The sequence below is a fragment of the Protopterus annectens genome, chromosome 2.part0, assembly GCF_019279795.1.
Source record: "Protopterus annectens isolate FY-2018-M chromosome 2.part0, PAN1.0, whole genome shotgun sequence".
NCBI classification, from domain to species: domain Eukaryota; kingdom Metazoa; phylum Chordata; order Ceratodontiformes; family Protopteridae; genus Protopterus; species Protopterus annectens.
The window spans coordinates 1,519,592,090-1,519,619,146 of NC_056728.1; positions in this window are offsets into that span (position 1 = coordinate 1,519,592,090).

Consider the following 27,057-nt stretch of genomic DNA (forward strand, 5'->3'; position numbering starts at 1 on the left):
CCCAAATCAACAAAACCCCTAACAATTATACCTTACTTGACTGGATCCTAGTCAACAAAGCCCCTCACTCTTACCTAGCAGGTGCTTACCTGACAGTCTTAGTCACCACTCCCCCACTTTCCTAATTCGGCACCACACATACAATCTCAAGACCATTATCCACAGGCAAATATGGAACAAGTCCAACTTCAACACCAACTCTTTCATCTCCTCCCTGCAAAAAATTAACTGGTCACCACTAAAATACCTCAACCTAGATGAGGCCGTCCACTTCTTCAGCAGTACCTTCCTTTCCATCCTAAACACCCATGCTCCTGTAAGAAATGCCAAAGTCAGATCCAGGCATGTCCCATGGTTAAAAAAGACCACAAGAACCCTAATGAAATCCAGAGATAAGGCCTGGGAGCACTGGCAACTAACAAAAAAATAACTCAGATAGGCAATCATTCATTGAACTGCACAATAAAGCCAAAAAGCATATAAAATTAGACAAATCCCTCTACTATAAATCCACCCTAAACTCTACCAACCACAACCCTAAGCAATTCTGGTCCACTATTAACACTATCCTCTACCCAGGGGAGGTTGATACCCCCCAGCCACCCATTACACCATCCTCCAGCAATATTGCTGAATCCTTCAACAAACACTTCACTGAAACTATAACATCCCTAAACAAACAACACTTCCCTACAACAACACCCCCAACTCCTATCCCTAAACCTCCCACTCCTCTTTTCTTCTTCACCTCAGTACCTACCTCCAACATAAAACTATTGTCAAAACTTAAACCCACCAAACTCGCAACTGACAACCTCCCCTCTGAATACTTGAAACTTGTAGCTGATACACTAGCCTACCCAATTTCAATTCTAATCAACTGTTCCATAACAGAAGGCTATGTTCCTTCAATATGGAAAATATCCTACATCATTCCCCTCCACAAAGGCACCCCCTCAACTGACCTCTCCATTTACTGCCCCATTGCTATCCTCTCCTATCTCTCCAAGATACTTGAAAAATGTAGCAAGACCCAGGTCTCCAACTACCTCCTAGCTAATAATCTCCTCTCCAAAACCCAACATGGTTTCAGGCTATATCACAGCACTACCTCCAATCTGCTCTCCTTCACCAACACTATACTTCGACACAAAAACAATGGCCTCTTCTCTACTGCCATATTTCTAGATCTCTCAAAGGCCTTTGACATGGTATTTCATGAGCTACTACTCTCTACTCTCCCCAACATCTCCTTCTCACAATTAGCCTGCAACTGGTTCCACAGCTATCTACATGGATGAAAGCAATCAGTAATCTGGGACAATAACCTATCACCTTGCCTCCCAGTTACTCTTGGAGTTCCACAAGGGTCTATCCTTGGCCCTCTGCTATTCTCACTTTTCACTAACAACCTACATACTGCCACCACACAAGCATCTCTTATACAGTACACAGATGACTCTACTCTCATCTGCTCTGCCCCCACTCTGCCAGAACTACAACAAATCACACAGGAATCATTCTCTTCTGTAGAAAGCTGGCTATCCAATGTTCAGATCCCACTCAACCCAAGTAAGACAAAACTTCTCCTATTCCAACCTTCCAAAGCCACCCAAAACACCCCCCACTACAACATTCTCGCCAAAGACAATACCATCATCTCTCCATCAGAACTCAAAAAATTACTTGGTGTGCAAATCGACAACAAACTTAGATTTGACAAACAAATATCTCTCACAGTAAAAAAAGTTCACAAGAAACTTGGTGCATTATATCAAAGCCTCCAATTCCTAACCAAGTCAGCTAGAATCTCCATAGCCAATTTGCAGCTAAACTCCACCCTACTTTATGCATCTCCAATACTTAACCAACCTTAGACAGAGAGACCTACACAAGCCGGATGCTTGTTACAACAAAACTGCTAAATTTCCCAATAGAACTTCCTACCGCAGCCATCACTGTATCTCCCTTAAAGAACTAAACTGGCTAGAACTCCCACAACTCCTTCACTTTAATCAACTCACCCTCACTCATAGACTAATTAACCACCCCCTTAACACCCCTTCCCTTCAAACCCTTCTCCAACCCTATCACTCCACTAGGGCCCTAAGATCAAGCAACAAAAATCAACTCACTGTTATCAAACCCAAAAACTCAACAGGAGAAGCCATATTTTCATGTACCACATCTAAACTTTGGAACAATCATCCACCCTCTATAACTACTCTACCTTCCAATAGCCTTTTCAAGACTGCACTCAAATTTCACTTAAATTTGCACTGTCTGTTTCCTTCTTTTAATCCAGACTAGCACCCCCGCCCTTACCCCCACCTAGACTCTTAACCCAGCTATACTACCGCCACTACAAACCACAGTCAGAATTAGCTAGTTGTCTTTACATACTTTAAAATCTTGTCTGACAACTTTGTTACTAATATTATAAGCGACAAGAAACTATCTTAACTTGCAACATTTGCTGTATATATTGTTGATAATCAATATCTTGTTATTGTATTAAAGCCAACAACCTGTAATGTTGTTTACTATTGCTGAAACTTTGTATCTCTATTTATCATGTACATGATGTAGAGCTTTTCTCCCTGGCATCCACTGAAAAAGGACCTGCGTCCAGTCGGAATTTCCCGGTAAACAAATGTAAATAATTAAATAAAATAAATAAATAAATTGTGTCTTTCCCATTCCTGATGTCTCTATTGTGTTTGAGAATTCTATCCCTTAATAGTTGATTACTTCTGCCTACATCGAAGGCATGGCATATTTGACAGTAACTAAAACAGACAATTATATTACTAGTTGTACAGTCCATGTAGAAATCAAGTTCTATCATAAATTTAATAGAAGGATGTACATAGTATGCACCTGTATGAATATATTTACAGGCTGTGCAGCTCCTACACATAAAGGTACCTGTCCTTTTAAACTGCAGTCTCTTTCTGGCATTTTGTGATGTATAACATAGATGCCTTTTCAATGATCTGTTATTCATAAAGGAGAAATGTGGTACTGTATCTATCACATCCTTCAACTCATCTACTGTGTTCAAGATGTTCCAGTTCCTCTTTATAATGTCACAACATTTATTTATATTACTAGAATATGATAGTGGAAACCTAAGGATTTCTACACTTTTTCCCAAGCAGTATTCATTCTCAGCCACTCCCTCTGCATAGTAGGGTTTATATTTTCCACCTCTTTCTCTCCATGCATTCATAATACACCCATCGGTTTCTCTCTCATGATACCCTCTGTCTAGAAAATCTTGTTTCAGAGATGCAGTTGCTGTCTCCAACAACTGTCTCTCTTCATTATGCAATCTCATTATTCTGAAAAACTGATGTTTAATTATATTGCATGAGACATATCTAGGGGCATACTATTTTTGTGCAATAAGTTATTCCTACGAGTCGGTTTCCTATATAAACTAGTTTGTACCAGTTTTAATTCAGACTTTCTAACTAAAACGTCTAGGAACTCTATCTCGTCCATACAATATTTGTATGTAAATCTAAGAAAGTTAGTAGACTCATGTAAATATTCTATGAATTTTTCTAGCATTTCTATCATTCCTTCCCATAGCAAAAAATATTATCCACGAACCGTGGATACCATGCTATATATCCACAAACTTATTTGCTTGTAACAGCTTCTCTTTTTCCCATTGTACCAAGACTAGGTTGGCGTAGCTATTGGCACAAGCTATGTCCATATCTACACCAGCCCTCTGCACAAAAAATTCTTGTTCAAACACAAAAACATTGTTTTCAAGTACTAACTCAAGTAAAGTGCATAGTAAGTTGATCTTATCATTGGTAAAACTCTGATTTACATTAAGAAAGGCCCTAATGCTTTCAATTCCGCAATCATTGGGTATTGCCATAAAAAGGGATCCTATTTCTAATGTTACAAGACAATAATCATTCTTCAAACCTGTGGTTACAGCATATAATTTCTGTAAAAAAGACTTGGTATCCTTGAGCACTGTTTCACATCCTTCTAATAAAGGATGTAAATTCTTTTCAACAAAAATGAAGATTGGTCCATTGCCCAGCCCTTCCCAGACACTATAGAATGCGTTGGTGGACATTCAATATTTTTATGTAGTTTGGGGAGGCCATATATCATTGGAATAAGTGGATGTTCCACATTAAAATAATTTTATTGACTTTCGGTGATCATACCAGTCATAAGCATATCAAACACATAGAAAGACACTTTTTCAATAATGCCATTCACAACAGACTTAGGCACACATGAATACGTATCATCATCACCCAATAGTTTCCTCATTTGTGTTACATAATGCTCTCTATCTAACACAACTATGCCGCCGCCATTATTGGCTGGCCTGATTTCTAAAGATTTCATAGTTTTCAACTTTCTCAGAGAGATATATTCATCTGAACTTATATTATAAAAAGGGTATATATTATAAGATCAACGTTTGAAAACATCGAACATATGGTCGACATCATATGTTCGATGTCTTCAAACATCGACCTTATAAAAAGACAAAAAAAAAAAAAAGTACCCTAACAGGTTTAAGTAGGGGGGCAAACCCCCCTGCACCCCTCACATGGGGGGCTTCGGCCCCCACACCCCCCGCTACTTAAATATATCAACTCCAAGACCATACTACATTGCAGTAAATGGAAATCTCCCCTTATGGAGATTTTCATTTACACACTTGAGATTCTGAGCGTTCGATATTCTCGTGTCGACAATGTCAGATTTGACATTGTCGCCTTTCGAGAATATAATATAGACCCTATAAAAACTAGGTTTTATGCCAGTTTCAAACACTTTTCTTATTTGCATCTCACAAGTATTTACAAAGGCATCAGTCATAGGGTGGGATGGTGGAATAAAGATATTTGGCTTCTTAAACACATCCACATTTTCAATATTACCTGGAAACATAGTATTAAGTGTCAATGTCCTACCAAAAAGTCTCAGATCTTTCAACACATCAACTAAATCCACTTTTTTTGCCAGGACAAAGGAAAGACCTTTAAGTAAAGACAATTGTGTGGCTGTCAATTCTGTAGAAGAAATATTTATAACCAAACCTTTTACTGCCTTATCCAAGTCCTTAATGAGTTCTGCACTCCTGCCGTATTTCGTAAACGTTGCAATCTGCCTCTTCTCCCTCGACTGCTTGATGTTTCCTCTCAGGAATTGTGGGAGGAGCTACAGCAATGGACCAGAATGCTTTACCTCATCCATTGGAAGGTAACCATGCCATGTCCCAGCAAAACAAACAAAATGATGGTGTTTCATCTTAAAAATCGAGTAGCAAAGGAGCAACGAATGCAGAAGGAGCAGTGTCTTTTTCTGAGATAGTAGCACTGGACGTGGTGTAAAAGACTATAGCAGCAGCACCATTTACTCTGACAAATCCCTTTCCTATCAAGGAAAGATCAAAGAGCTGAGGGAGAAGAGGCAGAGTGCAACATCTACCAAGTACGGAAGGAGTGCAGAACTCAGTAAGGACTCGGAGATGGCAGTAAAAGTGTTGGTTATAAATATTTCTTCTACAGAATTGACAGCCACACAATTGTCTTTACTTAACAAATGTATTTTCTTTGTCCTGGCACAAAAAGCAGATTTAGTTGATGTGTTGAAAGATTTGAGACTTTTTGGTAGGACATTGACACTTAAGAAGATGTTTCCAGGTAATACTGAAAATGTGGATGTGTCTAAGAAGCCAAGTACCTTTATTCAACTATCCCACCCTATGATTGATGACTTTGCAAATATTTGTGAGATGCAAATAAGAAAAGTGTTTGAAACTGACATAAAACCTAGTTTTTATAATATGAGTTCAGATGAATATATCGCTCTGAGAGAGTTGAAAACTATGAAATCTTTACAAATCAGGCCAGTTGATAAGAGTGGCGGCATAATTGTATTAGCTAGAGAGCTTTATGTAACACAAATGAGGAAACTATTGGGTGATGATGATATGTATTCATGTGTGCCTAATTCTGTTGTGAATGGCATTATTGAAAAAGTGTCTTTCTATGTGTTTGATATTCTTATGACGGTTATGATTATCGAAAGTTGATTTAATTATTTTAATGTGGAACATCTACTTATTCCAATGATATACGGCCTCCCCAAACTACATAAAAATATTGAATGTCCACCAGTGCATCCTATAGTGTCCGGGAAGGGCTGGGCAATGGACCACTCTTCATTTTTGTTGCAAAGAATTTACATCCCTTATTAGAAGGATGCGAAACAGTGCTCAAGGATACCAAGTCTTTTTTACAGAAATTATATGCTGTAACCACAGGTTTGAAGAATGATTATTGTCTTGTAACGTTAGATATAAAATCCCTTTTTATGGCAATACCCAATTATTGGGGAATTGAAAGCATTAGAGTCTTTCTTAACATAAATCAGAGTTTTACCAGTGATAAGATCAACTTACTATGTACTTTACTTGAGTTAGTACTTGAAAACAATGTTTTTGTGTATGAGCAAGAATTTTTTTTTTGTGCAGAGGGTTGGCATAGTTATGGGTATAGCTTTTGCCAATAGCTACTCCAACCTAGTCTTGGTACAATGGGAAAAAGAGAAGCTGTTACAAGCAAATGAGCTTTGTGGATATATAGCATGGCATGCGCGGTTCGTGGATGATATTTTTTTGCTATGGGAAAGATCAATAGAAATGCTAGAAGGAGTCATAGAATATTTACAAGAGTCTACTAACTTTCTTAGATTTACCTATAAGTATTGTATGGAAGAGATAGAGTTCGTAGATGTTTTAGTTAGAAAGTCTGAATTAACACAGGTACAAACTAGTTTATATAGGAAACCGACTCATAGGAATAACTTATTGCACAATAATAGTATGCACCCTAGACATGTCTCAAACAATGCAACCAAAGGTCAGTTTTTCAGAATAATGAGATTGCATAATGACAAGAGACAGTTGGAGACAGCAACTGCATCTCTGAAACAAGATTTTCTAGACAGAGGGTATCATGAGAGAGAAATCAATGGGTGTATTATGAATGCATGGAGAGAAAGAGGTGGAAAATGTAAACCCTACAATGCAGAGGGAGTGGCTGAGAATTAATACTGCTTGGGAAAAAGTGCAGAAATCCTTAAGTTTCTGCTATCATATTCTAGTGATATAAATACATTTTGTGACATTATAAAGAGGAATTGGAACATCTTGAACACAGTAGATGAGTTGAAGGATGTGATAGATACAGTACCACATTTCTCCTTTATGAATAACAGATCATTGAAAAGACATCTATGTTATAAATCACAAAATGTCAGAAAAAGACTGCAATCTAAGAGGATAGGTACCTTTATGTGTAGGGGCTGCACAGCCTGTAAATATATTCATATAGGTGCATACTATGTACATCCTTCTATAAAATTTAAGCTAGACCTTGATTTCTATGTGGACTGTAAATCTAGTAATATAGTCTAGTTTAGTTACTGTCAAATCTGCCATGCCTTCTATGTAGGCAAAAGTAATCGTCTATTAAGGGATAGAATTCTCGAATACTATAGAGACATCAGGAATGGGAAAGACACAAATGCCTTAGCACAACATGTCATTGAATACAGTAGTCAGCACACTTTTAAATTTATGGTCTTAGAGATGATAGATGAAGGAATAAGAGGTGGTGACATTAGGAACCTAAAAAAGTCCAAAAAAACCCAGGAAAACTAAAAACAGGCAACCCAGGTGCAACTGCTGAAGATTGATTTATTTGTAATAAAACCAAACAACACAAGATACTAATCGCTTTCACCCATAAATATTCTGGGCATCATCAGAGTACTAAAAAATACATACACTAGCTTCCAATTAAATAGATATACTAATTAACTAATTCAACAAACAATTAGTTGCCAGTGGTAACATATTATGTAGAGAACTTTATAAAAGGAGTAAAACACATACATTTAATATGCCAAGACTTGTGTAAGACAGATATGCAAAGTATAAACAATCATACTAAATATCTGTGAAACTTAATAAACAATGTCCAATAACAACATTATAATAATGGATAAACTAAAATTTTGTAAAAACCATGAAGAATAAATAATTGAATATTAAATAAATACACAATATTAAAACATCAACTCAATTTCAAATAAAATGTGACTTATATTTAAGAATACTAACTATTGAAATATGTTCGTTAATACCTGGTAAAAAACTAGCATTTAGTCTTAGTTGCCATAAACATTCTTTAGCCTCAAGTAAGGTCGTATCATCACCTCCTTTGTTATTATTAATAAATAAATCAGTCTTCAATGGTTGTACCTGGGTTGCCTGTTTTTAGTTTTCCTGACATTAGGAACCTAACAGAAATGGCAGAACAGAAATGGATTCTCTGTTTTAATGTGACAGACCACCAGGTCTGAATGAAGTTTTATCACTCAAACTTTTTCTTTTTTCTTTTTTTTTTTTTTGTTTCAATAATTTTAATTTTTATTTTTACATTAATAAATGTCACAAATAAAAACCATCTTACAACATGACCGTGTGCATATATGTATGTATATATATATATATATATATATATATATATATATATATATATATATATATATACACATACATACATACACATATATATATATATATATATATATATATATATATATATATATATATATATACATACATACATATATACACACATATATACATACATACACATATACATATGTTATACATTGATGTCAAATACCACAGGCTATAGGTCATACAACATATCTATTTACACTATGTACATAGATGCTTTCATTGTTAATTCCACAGTTATATAGACAGTATATACATTCGTAATATCCAAGTTATTATTTAATATCTGAACTTGTATGTGTTCTTTGGTTCCATTATAGTGTATTTCTAAGTTGCTGTGTGATGAATTATGCTAATATGATGTTAAAGGTTTGTTCCCAAATTTCTCTGGATTTCATGTTTTTGTTTCTTTTATCTATTACTGTTTTATGAGCTAAAAGGTGTTGTATAGCTACTTGTTTAAAACCCTCCCAAGAGATATTCATCGTATCTAGCCATTTAAAAGCTATATACAGTTTCATTAGTAGGAAAATTGTTAAAAGTGTATTTGCTTGTTTTCTTGGGATGTTGGGTGGGAGAATGTGTAACAGAGTGCAAGTTAATGTTGATGTTTGATAACCCATTTTTTGTAATTGTACCTTGAGAGAGTTCCAGAGTTTATAGACACATTTACAGCTCCAAAATACATGGATTAAGTCAGCTATCTGGTCCTTACAGTGTGGGCAGAAAGGTGATTTTGATGTGTTAAATTTGTGTAGGATTGCAGGTGTAAAATAAGCATTATTATTGATCATGAGCTGAGTGTATGCTAACTTTTTGAGGGGTAGAATCTTCAGTGTTAGATAGATTGCCTGGCTTATTTGCTGATCATCTATGGATGGTTTAATTTTTCTCCAGTAGTTAGAGAGGAGGAGGTCCTTCTGGTATTTGATTTCATTTATCATTTTATATGAATTGGTAATAGTTTTCTTTGTTGTGATAATAGTTTTCCAAAGCCTGCTACAAGTTTCTATGTCACTATTGGTCATAGTAATATTTTGGAGATAACTGGAACACAGTTCTTTGATTTGTCTTAGGATTATTATGTGTGATTTAGGGAGGTTTAAGTTGGTCCTCATTTCTTGTATTGAACAGTTAAGGTAGGGATAGATATCTTGGATTGTTTTATCTTTTAGTCTGGGAAAAGGGACTAAGTCCAGCATCTTATTGTTTATTTTTAAATTTGGGTTTTTATGAAGGGGTTGCAGCATTGTCATGGCATGTCTAAGGTTCAAGAATTGAAAGAGTTTTTGTGCTAGGTTGATATAATGTTTTAAGGGCTCTATAATGTTATAAGTTTGTATTTCTTTCTGCTTCAGGAATGGAAGTGCTTTGGGATTGAAACCTTGAGCTTTAATATATCTATAATATATTGTCACCCAGAGAGGAGACCAATTTTCCATTGACGGGTTATGTTCAGCTATTCTCAATATTCTGTTAGTGTTAATGATAGAGTAGTACATTTTAAAATCTGGTAGATTTAGTCCTCCTTTGTTTTTGGGGAGTGTTAATTTTGGATAGGAGATTCTGGTTTTTTTGGGTTCCCATATAAATTTTGCTAGGAAGGAATGAATTTGTTTGAAGAATTTATTATGTATTGTTGTATGTGATGTCATGAATATATACATTAATCTAGGTAAAATGTTCATTTTGATTATTGATACTTTGGCCAAGAATGGTAGTTTTAGGTTGTTCCATCTTTTGCAGTCTTGCATTATATTTTGCCATTTAAGGTTTACATTGTGTTGGTAGAAGTCTTTGTTACTCTGGAAAAAGGTGATTCCCAGGTATTTAGTTTCTTCTTTAATTTTTATTGTGTTTAACAATGGTATTAGTGAGATGAGTTTGGGTGGTTTTAGGGGGAAAATATTAGTTTTATTAAGGTTTAGTTTGTAGTTAGACATAGTCGAGAAATGTTCAATTGCAGCTATTATTTTGTTTATATCTGAATTTGGTGTAGTGCAGTATATGTTCAGATCATCTGCAAATGCAGTGAGGTGTATTTTGAACTTGTGTATTGATGGAGGATTGTGATATGTATTTTGTTTAATGTATAGAAAGAGTGGTTCTAGGTATAGGTTAAACAGGAAGGGTGATAGTGGGCATCCTTGTCTTGTTCCATTTTTTATTAGGATCCTATTTGACCAAGTTTTATTTATCTACAGAGATGTGTATGGGTTGCTATAGAGAGTTTGGATGATCTGAATGAAGTTATTAGGTATATTAAAGTAGGGTTGTGTTTGGAGTAAGAATTCTAGATTAACCCCATCAAATGCCTTGTCGGCATCCACTACCATTGTGTAGATGTTGATATTGTATCGGTTAGCGTAGGATATTAGTGCATCTAATGTTAATGTATTGTCACTAGTCTGTCTATGTGGTGTAAAACTGGATTGTTCTGGGGAGAGGATTTTTTCTATCAGATTTTTCATTCTGTTTGCAAGTATAGAGGTAAATATTTTAGTATCTATATTTAAAAGGGAGATGGGTCTGTAGCTGTCGGGGTTTTTGGGGTCTGTGTGTTCTTTTAATATAAATATAGTTTTAGAGGCATTAAAGTGGATATCATTTATTTTATAGTTTATTATGTAATTCAGTGTATAGTATAGTAGTTTGGCTATCAAGGGGGAAAATGCTTTGTAAAATTCTGATGTGAGTCCATCCGGACGCCGAGCCTTATGCACTTTTAAGTGTTTGATTGTTGTAATAATTTCACTGATGGATATCGGCTCAGTTAGTTTTCTGTTGGTCTAAATTGAGTTTAGGGAATTTCAGTTTTTGAAGAAAAAGAGTTCTATCTTCCTTTGAGGTTTGTAGTATTTGTGCTCCATATATTTGAGAGTATATTTGTTCAAATGTTTTAATAATGTCTTCATTTTTGTGTAGTTTTGTCTCTGTAGTTTATTTCAGATATATTGGAGGCATTTTGTGTTGGCAGATAATTCTGGCCAGAGCTCTAGATGGTATTTGAGCTTCTTCTGCGTAAGTGGCTAACATTCTGGCTTCATAGAAAGATAGGTTCCTGGTTTCTAACATATATAGATCCCTTTGCAGTTTTAAAAGTTCTGCTTCTGTTTGGTTCTTAGGGTTATTTATTAGTTCTTTTCAAGATGCTCTATTTTCCCTTTCAGTATATGCTCCTCTTTCAGTTGTATTTTTATAGTATGCTGCTTTTTGATAAACAATCCTCTGATTTGTGCTTTGGTTGCAGCCCATTCTATGTCAGTTGGTACTTGGGAGTTAGTGATATTTGTAAGAGCTATTTTTAGTATTGCTTCTGTTTCTTTTATTACATCCATTTTGGAAAGTAAATTAGGGTTTAATGACCAATTATGACCCCTATTCTCTAAATATATATTTTTGTCCCAGTTAATGTTCAGTGTGATTTTGGAGTGATCTGAAAAGAACCTGGTATGTATAGTTATTGTTGGGTCCATGTTAATGAATATGTCAGAGATTAAGAAGAAGTCTATCCTTGACCACATTTTGTGGCATTGTGAACAGAATGTGAATTTCTCTGTTTTATCTGCACTGTTCCCATGTTTAAAAGGGTCATATAGTTTGAAATCTTGTTTTAGTTCATTAAGGGCTAATGTGGCTTGTTTATTATGTGATTTGGTCAGATTAGATTTATCCTTTTCTGGGTTTTGATATGTATTCTAGTCACCTCCAATCACTAGGTAGTGATCTTTAAATTGGTTTAAGGTTGGGTATAATGACATAAAAAAGTGTTGTTGGTTATTACAGGGTGTGTAAACATTAAGTACCATTATAGGTTTTGGTATTGTAGGACTATTAAATGTTACATAGCACCATCTTCCCTCCTTGTCAGCTTTGGTTTTAAGTATTTTTTCCTTAAATTGTTTTTTAATTATTATGGCAGACCCAGCACTGTTTGTTTTCTCCTCTGAAGCTATGATTTGACTTATCCATTTCTTTCTGCTAATTTCTGCCCATTGATCTGCAGTCAAGTGAATTTCTTGTATTAGTATGAGGTTGGCTGTGGTTTTTAATGTAAGGTGTAAGAATAGTTTTATTTTCTTCTTGTTTTGGTGCCCTTTAACATTCCATGATTCTATTTCCCACACTTATTTATTAGGTGTATTCCTTAGATATGCCATGTATATTAGTTTTGTTTTGTTAGTTTTGTATGTGTAACTATGTGATGGTTTAGGAAAGCATCTATTTATCCCCGTCCCTACAATGTGCCTAACCACTATATCCCTGGACCAGGAATAACCGGGGGGGGGGGGAAGATGAAGGTTCATTATATGGTTTACCTTTACATCTAATCTTGGAATGTGTTTTCTTTTTAGATATAGATTTACTCCATAGTATCCCCCCCTGTGTTACTATAAACAATGTAGACAAAGCTGAACAAACTAGTTCCCTCAACAAGCACTGCTACTTAATATCCCTAGCCTCTTCTAATATATTATTTATTACTTAATATCCCTAGCCTCTTCCAATATATAATTTATACAGTGATGGTATTGCATTTAAGGTACAGCATGTATTGTTTTTGTCTTGTGACTAATTCTTTCTAATAGTATTTTTAAAACAGCATATTAATATACATTCCTCAGTAAATTATAGCAATATGTGTACCATAGTAATATTGTTAAACAATCAATCTTGTCATTTTTACATTTTTCTCTCATTTGACTTCTTTTTCCTCCCCTTTACTTGTTCAGGTTTCGGCCTTCTTTGGTGCCTATAGTGATGTTTTTCCACATCAATCTGTGTGGGTTATAAAATATATACTTGGCACCTATTTAACAGAAGTAGGAAGTACAGAGAGACAAAAAAAAAAAAAAAAAAAACAGCTTAGCCAAACAGTCCTTCTGCTATAGTTGACATATTAAGGCTATATTTACATTATCCCAGGATTGTTAGGTTATTTTACTAATTTCCTGAGATTACTTCTCTCCAGGATATTTTAACACATTTCTAGTATTTATATAAAACATTTAACAATTTTTTTCCTTTTATTCCCAATATTAATCTATGAGCTAGCATAATTCTGACAGTTTATTTCTTGCCTATTATTTAAGGCTGGAGTTTCATTCACCTGCACAGTACTGGGTGTACTGATTTAGTGAATGGTTCAGTTCAACAGTACCTTATTTCTTCAAGGTTTTGCTTGCAGGTTGGTTGACATTTATGGTGCAGCTTTCTTCTTTTAGCTGGTGCAGATCAATTTTCATTTTTCAGGCAGTAAAATCCTTTGGAGCTTGCTGAAATCCATTTTGTCTGACTGTTCTTAATGAAGCCATCAAAAGCCTAGGGGGACTGAATTTGCAAGCCAATATCCGAGATGGGAACTTCCTTCCTATATTCGTGCATCAGAAACAGCAGTTCATTTTTGGTTCCCACCCAGGCTGTACTTCCCTTTCCTGTGTTCCTCATGGCTCACATCAATGACCCAAGGGCCTAGACAGCAAGGGGAAGATTTCAGAGTTGGATCACAGCTAGAGTGCTCATGAATGGAGTCGTTTTTTCATCCAAGGGACCTTTATCTATTTTTTTTGTGGATTTATTTCACTTCTGAAGGTGGAATTTGCTTGAAAACAGCCAGGAATGTCTCTTTTGCCTCTTTGGGGTTAGCAACCATGTATTTAACCTCTTTGATGTAAAAGATTAACTGATTTGGATATTTCATCTGGAATTTGATTTTTTTTTTCTATTAGGAACCTGCAGTATGGAGATAGTAGTTGTCTTGCTTGTCTTATTTGTATTGGGAGGTCTTGAGCAAAGGAGATTTTATTATTATTCCAGGTGAGTGTGCCTTGTTCTTTGCTGCCAGTATGATTTTATTTACATCTTGGTAGTTTAATATTTTAATATAGACAGGTCTTGGTTTCAGTGATGTTTGCATTTCCCTCAGGGCTCTGTGGGCTCTCTCTATTGTTATTTGCTGCATTTCTTCAGATTCCTCTAGGAGGAATTTATTATTTGCTTGATTGTTGGTATTAGATTGTTATGAAGTACAGTTTCAGGTATTCCTCTGATGATGATATTGTTCCTTCGAGATCTTGCTTCCAGGTCTGTTAATTTTGCTTGTAAGTTTTGTATTTCTTTGTCATGGGCATCAGTTTTTGAGAAATAGAGTCTATTTTTATTTCATTTTCTATTATTTTGGACTCAGATTTTTCCATTCTGGATATTATTTGGCTGAATGAGTCACCAAAGGTTTGAAATTGTAGTGATAAGTCCTTTAATGCTTGCTGGATAGGTAATAAGGCGGATTTTATGTCTTCCAGATTAGCTGGCTGGTCTGTCTTGGATTTATTTGTATTTTTAGAGTTGTCAGTTTGTTTAGTTGTCTTTTGTCTTTTTGAAGTTGTGTCTTTCTCAGGTGAGGCTAGTACTGAGAATTTGGTCTTAATTGTTGTTGTTTCCATATTATTTTCCTCTTTTGACATCTTGCTGTATAGTGTTTTATCAATCTTGCAGTCAGATGCAGGGCCTTAGTAGCACATTGCTTAAGCTGTTATTCAGAAATCTTAGTTAATCCTGCTGTTTCTGAGCTGAATCTGTCACTTTTTCTTCCTCTTTTGTTTGCTGGATGATATTAGCAGTAAATATCTACAGTTATTTCTGTATTATTAATTCTGTGTTGCCTTCTGGGTTTGTTTTAATCCAGGGTATATCGAGACCTAGGTGATAGCAGTGCTCACAGAACAGCAGCCATTTTGAACTCCCACTCAAACTTATTCTAAAAGCATGTCCGCGTAAGCATTGACTAAATAAATGGATTCTGACTGATAAATAAACATATATAAATATGAATTATATATATTTTAATATCTATGCATGAGTTTTTATATTGTTTTTATACTGTCTTATATTGCTGAAACTATGAAGTGCTGTTTAGTATTTAATCAGAGCTTAATTAATTTTTATTAGCTTGTTAGTGATTGATTGGTTGAATTTCTTTTAAATACATTGCATTTTGCTAGATTAAGTTAGTCTGTTGAAGCGATTTGAACTATTATGAAAGTGCTTTGTTTTTGCCAGCTGTGTTGGTTCAGTACTTTTTGTTTGTTTTTATCGGAGATATTTCTATGTCTTGGATATAGGGTTTCAGCCAGGGTATGGTGATTGCTAAAATATTGGGTGCATATTGTGTTAGCTAAGTGTGGAATTATGTGATTTTATTACAGATACTATGAATGTTTAATGTTGCTAGTTGAAGGGTGTTTTGAGGGGGGTGGTTTGGATGTGGCATTACCTGGAGGCCCTAGATTGGAGTGGATGTCCCCACATAGAGATATTTTGTGTTGGATAAGATGGGATGTTTTTGAAATGTGCCTTTTTTACTATTTGTTGAGTGTAAGTAACTGGTGGGTTTACTCACTATAGTATAGGGAAGGCTTTTGAGTTTTGAGTAATGAATACATTTACTTTCAATTAGACTGGATGATATGTTACTAAAATTCTATATGGGTCTGTCATTTTGAAAGGTTAAAGTTGCAGATTTGATGTATATGGGTTGTAGTGCAGATTTGAGGGAGGTGGTTTGAATTACTGCACTAAGGGTGATTGTTAGAAGTATTATAGGTAGAATGGTGTGTGTAGTGAATGACATAATGTAATTACAGTTCTAGAAGGTTCTGCTTTGAGAAGGAGGATGATAAGTGTGGGGGAGGTGAGATAGCTAGGGGGTGGGACAAATTTAGTGAGCAGGCTAAGTTCCAGTTAGGTTGTTTCTTATTGGATGATGAGAATAGAGGGGGTAGTGTTGTTTGGAAGTAGAAAAGAAATGAAATAACGGGTGGGTGAGAAAGGGTGTAGGGTATGAAAGCAGAATTAGCCTGAGCATAGCAAGGGTAAATGGAGTGGGCTGCACCCAGGGTTGGAAATGGCTCACCAGAGACAATCAGCAAATTCTGCTCAAGTAAGTGAGAGACGGTGGGGCACAGTACAGGTGGGAAAAAAAGGAGTGGAGAGTTACAGTCAGAAAGGAGGGGAAAGAAAAACATAATATCAGAGGGGTTGTGTGGAAAATGACTTGAGTAAAATAAGTTATATGGTGAAATACCAGTTTGCAATTAGTTATAAGGTGAAAGACAAGTTGAGGAGAGGGTAGTTGAAGAGGAAATAGAGCAGGAATGCAGAGTTCAGAGAAAGATCAGGAAAAAGTAAGCAGCAATACCTAGAAGGAAGAAGTAGTAAGTGCTACAGATGGTGGAAGAGAGGTGAAGGGAGGCTGGGGGTGTGCAAGGTCTGGTGGTGGGCAGTGGCCATTTGAATAGCAGGTTACAGATGTTTCTAAATACACTACATACATTGCATAGCTGGCTGGGAAGAGGCTATTAGTCTCTTTGCCTCAGTCTGTAGGAAAGCACCAATTCTGAGATAACAAGCATTTGCTGGCTGGTATACCCTGTAGGCCATAAAGACAAGGGAAAATATGGCTGCATGAGCTAAAAATGAAAATGGAAAGAACTATTAACCTTTCAAAATTAGGCCTCAGAGAGGGAGAAAAACAGAGACAGTAGTGGAAGAAAAGAAAATGGGAAAAGAGCAATAACAGCAGACAAAGTCCAGATGGATAGTGAAAGGAATAGACTTAGGGTAAGTAGCAGTATACAGGAAACAAGCACAGTTAATAGATTTTCAGCATAAATATGATTCAATTTAAACACAAATAACAGTTTTTAGAGGTGGATTTTGAGCACATAATATAATATCGTAACATGAACAGTGGAAAAAGAACACAAAGATCGGCATCAAAAAGCAGTCACAGTGGCAGCAATATAAATAATCATATGTCTAAATGCTGCTTATAACATTGAGTAACATGTCAGTTTGCATTACAACACTGTTTCACATTTAATCAGGTCTGTTCCCTGCTATTATTTTCACTGTGAGTACCATTGCAATTATAAATTCAAATATAGAGCAATAGACTGCACGGCTACCTTTAAAATGAGTTAAAGTGGCTAGTTACCAAAGGAGAAAGAACAAGTGGGGGGAGAGTTGCTGATTACATATAGTTATTTCCATGCATGCAGCTGCAACAGGTATTACAGATATGTAGCAGGGATAAAATGGAACACCTTAGTACTGCTTGTATACCAGTAAGCTAGGCTTTAACTGTAAATGTGAAGTAAATAGTTGATTGCATACAGAAGAAAACATAAGAGACAAGGTCACTGTCTACGGGTGACTGTTTCACTGCATGCAACCACAACAGTTACTAGTATAAAACAGGTCTATTCCCCACTGTTACATTTACTGTGAGAGAGCTATAAACATGGGTGTAGGATTTATAATAACTGATGCAGTTCTGTCTTGGCAGCAAGTAGCTCACACCACTGTTTGTGACTCAGAGCAAAAGGTTACTGAATAATACAACACAAGGTACTTGAAGTGGGAGACACAAGGTCGGTATCTGACCAAATCACAAGAAAGCTTGTAATTATGATACACTGTGTGTATATATATATATATATATATATATATATATATATATATATATATATATATATATATATATATATATACAGCGTGTGTGTGTGTGTGTGTGTGTGTGTGTGTGTGTGTGTGTGTGTGTGTGTGTGTGTGTGTGTGTGTGTATATATATATATATATATATATATTGTATCCAAAACAAAAGTAGCAAGGATGGTCTAACATTCACTGGTTTTTATACTGCTCACATCTAGCAAAATTACAACACATGCTAGAGGGGAGGTACTGGAGGCACCGTTCAGGTAACAACATGAGGCAGACATAAAATGCAATATAGAAACAGGTAAAACTGCATAACATTTCAGGATGCTACAGATAATGCTTAATTGTCATGATGAGAAATGCAGTCATTGTAATGAGGTTTCAAAAAAACAAAGACTAAAATATACAGCAAGATAGAGCAGTTCAGGCAGGTATACAACAAGCAATAAGTTAGAAATACCTGAAAGTTTAGTCAGGAATTGACTACTCTAAAATGGTCTACTTGTACCACTAGTTCAGAAAAAAATGCTGGGATTACAATGGGAAAGGCAGGGCAGAGAGAAAAGGCACCAAGCTGCAGGTCGAGAGCTTAACTGGTGCAATGCATCATGGGTGTAAGGGGGATGGGTACAAGATGGAACGGGGGCAGTACCCTGCAATGAGACACCCAGAGTCAGAAATGGCTTGCCAGAAACAATCAGCAAACTCTGCTCCAGTAAGTGAGAGATGGTGGGGAACAGTACAGGTGGGAGAAAAAAGGAGCGAAGAGTTATAGTCATCAAGGAGGGAAGGAAAAAAATAGTATCAGAGGGGTTACGTGGAGAAGGACTTGAGTAAAATAAGTTATACAGTGAAAGACCAGATTGTGATTAGCAACTCCTACGTGCAGGAAATTCTATTGCAGGAATTGCTGTAGTTATAAAGTGAAACACTGGTTGAGAAGGAGAGTAGTTGAAGAAGAAACAGAGGAGGAATGCAGAGTGCAGTGAAAGATCAGGAAAAATTGGCAGCAACACCTAGAAGGAGGAAGTAGTTAGGGCTATAGAGGGTGGTAGAGAGAGATGAGTGGAGGCTGGGGTGTACGAGGTCTGGTGGGGTCAGTGGCCATTTGAATAGCAGGTTACAGAGGTTTCTAAAAACACTACATACACTGCTTAGCTGGCTGGGAAGAGGTTATTAGTCTCTTTGCCTCAGTCTGTAGGGCAGCACCAATTCTAGGATAACAAGCATTTGCTGGAAGTAAACCCTGTAGGCCATTAAGGCAGGCAAAATATGGCTGTATGATACTGCTCAGCTGTATGATACTGCTTAACTATGTTTAGAAAGAGCATATCAAGCAAATATACTTGGTGTTGCCATGGCCATTGTAAACGTGTATGTGCAGGAAGTTCTAATAATAGCTGCTTTACCATAGTTGTGCTATGTCAGATCTAGATGCACAGAGTTAACTAATCAAGTTTAACATTTCATTCCCTCCATGATACTGACATAGCTGACTATTACCATGTGGACACAGACACCATGCAAGAAATTGTAAACATTTTTTGGCCTTGACTACAGTCCCATGGGAGATGTGGAGTGCCTATCACTATGGATACCAAGTTTTGTGTGGCTTCATGTGTTTTTGTTACAAGAACCTTAATGGGACATACTGGAAAAACAGCAGGGGTATCTTAGGCATTTGCTTCAGGACTACTGCATCAGTTCCTCAATGGCATGCTTCAGCATGTGTGGGAGCATATGTGATTCGTAAATTCCCCTGAGGAGAGAACCAATATCTTGAGGCAGTTATATGATGCAGCGCTTTTCCCTGAGATTCTGAGGGCCATAAACTGTGTCCTTATTGAAATAAAGTCCCCATCTGATGAACTGGGAATGAGATAAATGGACAGTAAATAGTATCCCTGCATCACTTCCAAATACTCTTTAAGGCAGACAGCGTCCACTACAATCTGTATGTGTGTGTGTGTGTGTGTGTGTGTGTGTGTGTGTGTGTGTGTGAGAGACGGGTCATCCATGAGGTTTCCACAACTCACACATATGGCACTCATCAAAAGTTTAAGAGGGGTGACTTCCCTGGCTAATGACACGAGGTTAGAGCTGTGCATGATCTCAAACCAGAAACATTATAAAACATGTGTTTGGCCTACTGAAGGTAAGTTTTCACTGCCTGGACACTCAATGGTTCCTGCAATATGAACCCACCACATGTCAAAATATTGAACTTATGTGCGTTGCTGCACAAAATTATAGCTAGAAAACAGATACAAAAAGGTCGACACTTGCAAACTGAACAGTTTCCAGCATCACTGACCGTGGAAGACGAGAGAGAGGAGGAGTCACAGGAGTGGACTGCAGCAGGGAATCACCATGCTAGGAGGAGGTCATCTGAGTATGCTATTGCACTAGCAAAGAGGCAGGGATTGCACACTACTTTACAACATAATTATACATAAGTTAAGCAGATTGACTACAGAAAAAGGGATTTATTTAAAAATACCAGACTGTACTTAACCATGCATAAGCTGATAATGCTGCACATCAAACATAGGCAACCCAAGTAACAAAGTCCAAAGACAGGACACAGTTATCATCATTTGCAAAAGTGGACAAGGGAGAACAGTGGTGGATGGGTTTCACAGATTAATGAATGAGTGCGAATGTGAGTGTTGTTTTATAACAAAATAAAAAGTGTTTTCATGGGTAGCCTTATAACTGTTATGGAGGGGAGGGGGTTATTGTTGAGAAGGACCAGGGTCAGTGAATATGTAGGCTGCTCAGGGGGTTGTGGTGGCCTGTGTTATTGTGTGTGTGTGTGTGTGTGTGTGTGTGTGTGTGTGTGTGTGTGTGTGTGTGTGTGTGTGTGTGTGTGTGTGTGTGTGTGTGTGTGTGTGTGTGTGTGTGTGTGTGTGTGTGTGTGTGCACATATGCAGGGACAAGGTCGTAGAACTTGGTGCTGCACTGTGTTCTCAGCCTACAGGGTAGGTCCATGTCATACATGACCAATAATTCAGTTTTGCATGCATAACCCTGGTCACAAAAGGCAATTCTGCAAAGAATTGCAAGGCTTTGCTATGACCTATGCTAGACACTTGTGTGCTACACGTCCTTGACCTACATCTTTTGTATAATGTGAACATGAGAATGGCTATCACTACAAGGACACCCTGTCCTGGGTATAGACGCCTCCACAATCAACATTGCTGTGGAAGTGCTAGCACTGTGGGTGTGGTATCTTGCATGTTCATGGCCATATTGGCTAACATCTTTTGATATAGCAGAGGACCAGCTTTGAGGACCACATATTGCCCCTACCAGATGACCCCTTGAACAAATTCCATGGTCAAATGAGTGATTCAGTCTACCCAAGGAATCAAACATGCAGAACATACACTCCTGTAGGTTAGCATGCACATTATGGATCACCCTCAGTGTTTCAGGTATGGCTGTGTTGGAAATAGTCTATGCCGCCACACTGGCCTTCCACACACATTGGGTTATAGACACTGATACACCAGCTCCAGTGGGATGGTAGTGACCATATCACTGACTAGCAGCATTAACAACCCCACTGTCTGGATCTCCCTGCACACAAGTGCTAGAGGCAGAGGCAGATGTCTGTCTATTGGGGATACCCACTTTACTGATCTATAGTATCGCCATCAGATGCTTGCATATACTGGGTATCTGCAAGTAGAGAGACTGTATGTCAGTTTATATAGAGAATGCTGTGCTCACACTCCCTGAGTTAAACACACACCTCTGCCCACTAACTATCCCAGCTTGTCCCCATCATCATTATCACAGGCTACAGATCCTCCAACATCAGCCAGGGGCAGTTCTACAGTGCTGGTACCAGATAATGTTTAACCTGTAAAGACACCAAAGGAAAATATTATCCAGTGTAAGTATAACTCAATACCACGACTACACATGCAACTTTTTTCTATACAACTATGAATATGTGACAATATAGTACAGCAAACCATACCTTGTGCAGATGGATTTGCCTGTTGGAACCCTAACTTACCTGTGTAACATATGTCAGGCAAATTTAATGAGGTGAGAGAGACTGCAGGTAATGAGGACTTGCAGCTCTTGATACAATGAAATAGGACAACATACTTGAGACATCTGCAGTTTAGAAATCTCTGGGGCCTGTCCAGCTCTGCCACAGTATCCAACACTACAATGTGGGACTTTGTGGAGGAGTGCACCACCTTTCAGCATGGCCATTTCTGTAAGGCTTGTTGTGGTGGACAGCTCACCACCTGCTACCCTATGTTCCACTGCCCAGGTTTCTGGCTGGTGAGTGGTAGCATGGACCACACTAGTGTGGTACACCATTTGTAACCATGGTCCTATCCACTGACATTAATGTTATAGGCAATTTCAGCCAAGGCTTGGTCATGGAAGGGCTGGATGGTTAAAAAGACAGAAAAGAACACTTTTCCATGGAGACAAAGTTCCCCAAGTACCACCTTATCCTCAGCCGCTGTAAACCTGGGTTTGCAAGTGGATATGTAAGCACCAGCAAATGCAGGAGTTTTCTTTAGGCCCATGTTTTAGGAATAGCTCCATTGGGTATGGAAAACAGTGGCATTAACAACCTTGTGCCAGCATGTGCCTTAGTTATTCTTACAAGGCAACTATGCTACAAGACCATATAGTATATTATAGTAAGGTTGTGCCTGATGGTTAGATATCTACATCCAGAAAATGTATGTAATTGTCAACCATGCATTGTGTATTGAGCACAGATTTTCAATGTCATAAACACATAACTACAAATGAACAACAGCACATATACAGTGCAATAGCACTGTTATAAAGATGTGCAAGGCACAGTTCACTACAATAGTATTGAATGATACTGTCATTAGATCAGGGTTGTGCCTACCATCCACAATAATTGCCCTGCAAACTACCACAAACAGTACACTTCCAATGTAACACTTACTACACTTTCGGACAGCACATGTACAAGTACTGATGAACCAACAATCCTTAGAGGCATTAGAGTAAACAGCATAAAAAAGCTGCTATTGTACAAAAAATTGTGTAAACATAGCACTTACCTTAGCTAAGCAATTTTCTTCTTGAGAAGAATATAGTTTGAAAAAAATACCCTTAGAAAGATTGAAACTTCAAACTCTCATTCTCCACTGTTTTCTTCCATAACATTATGAGGCTCTATGTATCTCATTGTGCTTATTTTGTGCAAATTCATCCTTCTGGTTGCAATGATTATGATAATTAGGACTCATCTTACTGTTTCTAAATCACTCAATTTGCACAGAAAGCAAGCTTGATAAACATTGTACCAAAGCATTTCCATAAACGCTATAAAACATAAGTACTACTTTTCTGTGGTCATATATGGCAATCTGCATTTATCTCTGCCAAATGTTGCACAATGTATGACCACAGAAAGGCAACATTGAATTATATGCCCATTCTAAGCATGTGTGTTATGTCTATTTTTGACCATATCATAGGCTGGAAATGGTATTACAGGACAGACAGAGATGAAGAGGGAAGGTGAGTAAGCAGAGGCCGGAGTGAGCAAATACACAGTGAGCAGGATGGAGGTGAGATAGACCCTCATGTTTCCTAGCATTCTATCTCAACAATGGCAGGGGAACCCAGAAATAACTTAGGCTAAATGGTGTCAAACTGTCTTGCATAATTTACACATTAAAGACAGGAATGTTTACTTTCAGAATAATGGAGCACATTGTAGCAAGAATAAAGAAACAAACATGAATGGAAATTAATCCCTGCCATTGACAAGCATATTCCATAGACGAGGCCAATAACTAGGCATGCCATGGAACCACTCACACAAAAGATGAGTGAAAAACTCATGTCAGGGAATTGCACTCATGAAAATGATAGCTCGGCAACAGAAATGTACTTGCCTGGTTTCAAACCCTGCCTTTGGCAATCATACTAGTAGATCAATTTAATCTTAAGTGAAGCCAGAGAAGAACTTATACTAAAGGGATCTGAAAACATACACTTTAGGGAAACATTAGAATAGTGATGAAGACAGAAAAATGACCATTAGAAACAAATATACAATTAGGTGATTTAAAACCATTCTGTCAATGTATTGACAATGTACATATCACTGCATTAGTAGACTGTAACATGGAAGCTGTCACATACAGGTATTATGTTTACCCTATGACTTATAAATTCATTATAGGTGATTACTGCATAATGCAGTTTGTGTCAGGGACTGCTACAAGGTAGACCTCCATGGATTTGAACCCTTGTCTGTCTAATTGGTAAACAGCATCCAGCAGTCATGAGATAAAACCTCTCACACTAATGTATTGACAATGCATGCATCACTTCATGACAACAATAAGCCACGGAAGCTGTTAAAATGAAACTTTATCTTCACCCTATTTTAGTATTGCTTGGTGGCACTCATTGACAGTCAAATTTGGTGCTCAACGGGTGTTTACATCTTAGCATGTTGCAAGGATTTTTCTCATTTTTTGCCATTGGATGAGAAATGCATTTTCTCAGTGGATACATATGTCCACCAGCATTGGTCTCTGCCAATTGTCAAGTAATAAACAACTACAAGGGTTATGAGGAAAACAGGATTATCAGTTATTTTATGAGCCCTTTGTGAGTATGTGTGCCTGTTTCATTTCTCTATTTCTTGACCAGCCTGAAGGCTAGAAATGGGAGTATAGGACCAAGATCAAAATGGGAGGCATGCAGAGGATAGAACACAAGGTAAGCTAATAAGGAAAGAGCTAGAAGGATGTGGGTTAGGAGTATATCTTAAAACTCCCTAGAGCAACAATGCTAGACAACTTGAGCCACTCCAGTGGTGCAAAAGATAAAGCCCTAACTACTGCTCAGCTGATCCAGGTTCGATTATTGTCTCTAGTGACTGATGGAGTGACGGGGAGGGGTAGGCATGCCCATCCTTGGGGGGGTGGCATTCACTGGTGATGCTCCCTAAAAAAGAGGCAGGAAGCAAAGAGGGGAGTTGCTCTTGGATGCAAACAGTGAAAAGTGGCTGGAGTATATATATCTATATATCTCTATATCTCTATCTATCTATAAATATATATACTGCACATATATACTATATATATATATATATATATATATATATATATATATATATATATATATATATATATACACACACACACACACACACACACACACACACACACACACACACACATACATATTTGTCAGAGGGAAGCCAGACCCCAGTACAAAACTACAAGACAGAATGTACTCAATGATGGGGTTTCATTTCAGGGCAAATGAACAGATGATAGGAGGAGGGACATGATGATTACACCTGCATGGATTTGAAACCTTGCCTGTGTCACTCATATTCTCTAAAACAGAGCATTAGCTGGGTATGCTACAGAAGTTAACAACTAAGCACTGAGAAGCTATGTGTGAAAAGATCCCACATCATTGTACATTATTTCCAAGTGAAAGAATGAACTCTTTAATCAACATCACAGTGAAATCCACATATTTTGTGTAAAGCATTCTGTTACAACATATTAAATTAATACAAGCCACTCACATTACTTTATTTTAGTGTAAATCACTCCCTGAAGTGCACTGTTAACAAGTTAATTTACATGATCGAAGGCCGACTATTAGTTCATGTGTAATTATATACTGAGAATTTAACTTAGAATGGGAATTAACTGCAGTTAGTGGTGCTCCATACCAACATTCCTGTAACTAAAGAGTACAGACATAAAACAGGTCAGATTATGATCAAATTCAGAACAGATAAGTCTGATGTTAATGCTTTATATGCCATGATTCAAACTTTTGTAATGAGATCTGCAGTACATTATTCATTATATAGGTGATACAGATGCATAGTTGCACAGTCCTCATACGTAGTGACTGTCCAGTTAATTAAGCCATGTTTTAATTCTTGTTATGCAGCTGCATGTATTTGTATGACATGACTGATTAATACAGCCAATTTTGTGCATAATTAATATCCTTCAGAACATGCATGGAAATTAAACTACATTGATCCTGTCACTGTATGTGTGCAGATCAGCAATATTGTCCAAATGTGCCTATTGTACTATGCCTGTAAACAAATACAAGCTTGATTGTAGCCAATGCTTTTTAGTTACTTCTGAGAAGATATGAGCATTTTGTAAATAATTAAAAAACACATGCGGGACCAAGCATGTTAATGTTGGTGGAAACCTCGGTGTATGGTAACACTATGAAGCATGGAAGTTGCTGGCCACCATACTTCATAATACTAGATACAATTGCAACATCCCATATGGTGTACATTCAACTCTATAGCCTTTCCAACAGATGATGATAACTGTCTCCTTACTGGGCCTCCAGACTGTCCTTCTATGGTGCAACTAGGCTAAGTGCAGCACCACAAAGGACATCAGGATAATGCAGGCAAAGGCAAAACCTCACAAGATTTTAACATAAGCTGTGAACTATCATTACAGTGACTGCCTAGCACCAGGCATCATGCAAATGCTATGGAGAAAGACTTGGGGGCAATTTTTAAATAATGTTCTGATAAACTTACAAACTTGCTAGAATAATAGGTTTTATGTTAGCATGCATTTTCTGACCAATGTAAAGTATGAAAATCAAATGTATGGCATTACAACTTCATCCCTTAATGATTTCCACAACAATTTGCAAATTTTGTGATGAGCACATCAAAATTAAGATGCTGAAATGTGGACACGCTTTGGAACTCTGTACACTTTAGAGGTATTACTGTGTACAGTAAAATGTTTCCAATATGGAAAAGAAGAGGTAGAAGAGCGGAAGCATGATGAGAACATACGGAAGACAGTGGTAGGATAATGACATATGAAGCACACAGTTGCCCACATACTATTACTATGGAAAACATTACATAATTTAATGATATACTGTTGAATTTGAACCCTTGATAATGAAAATAAAAC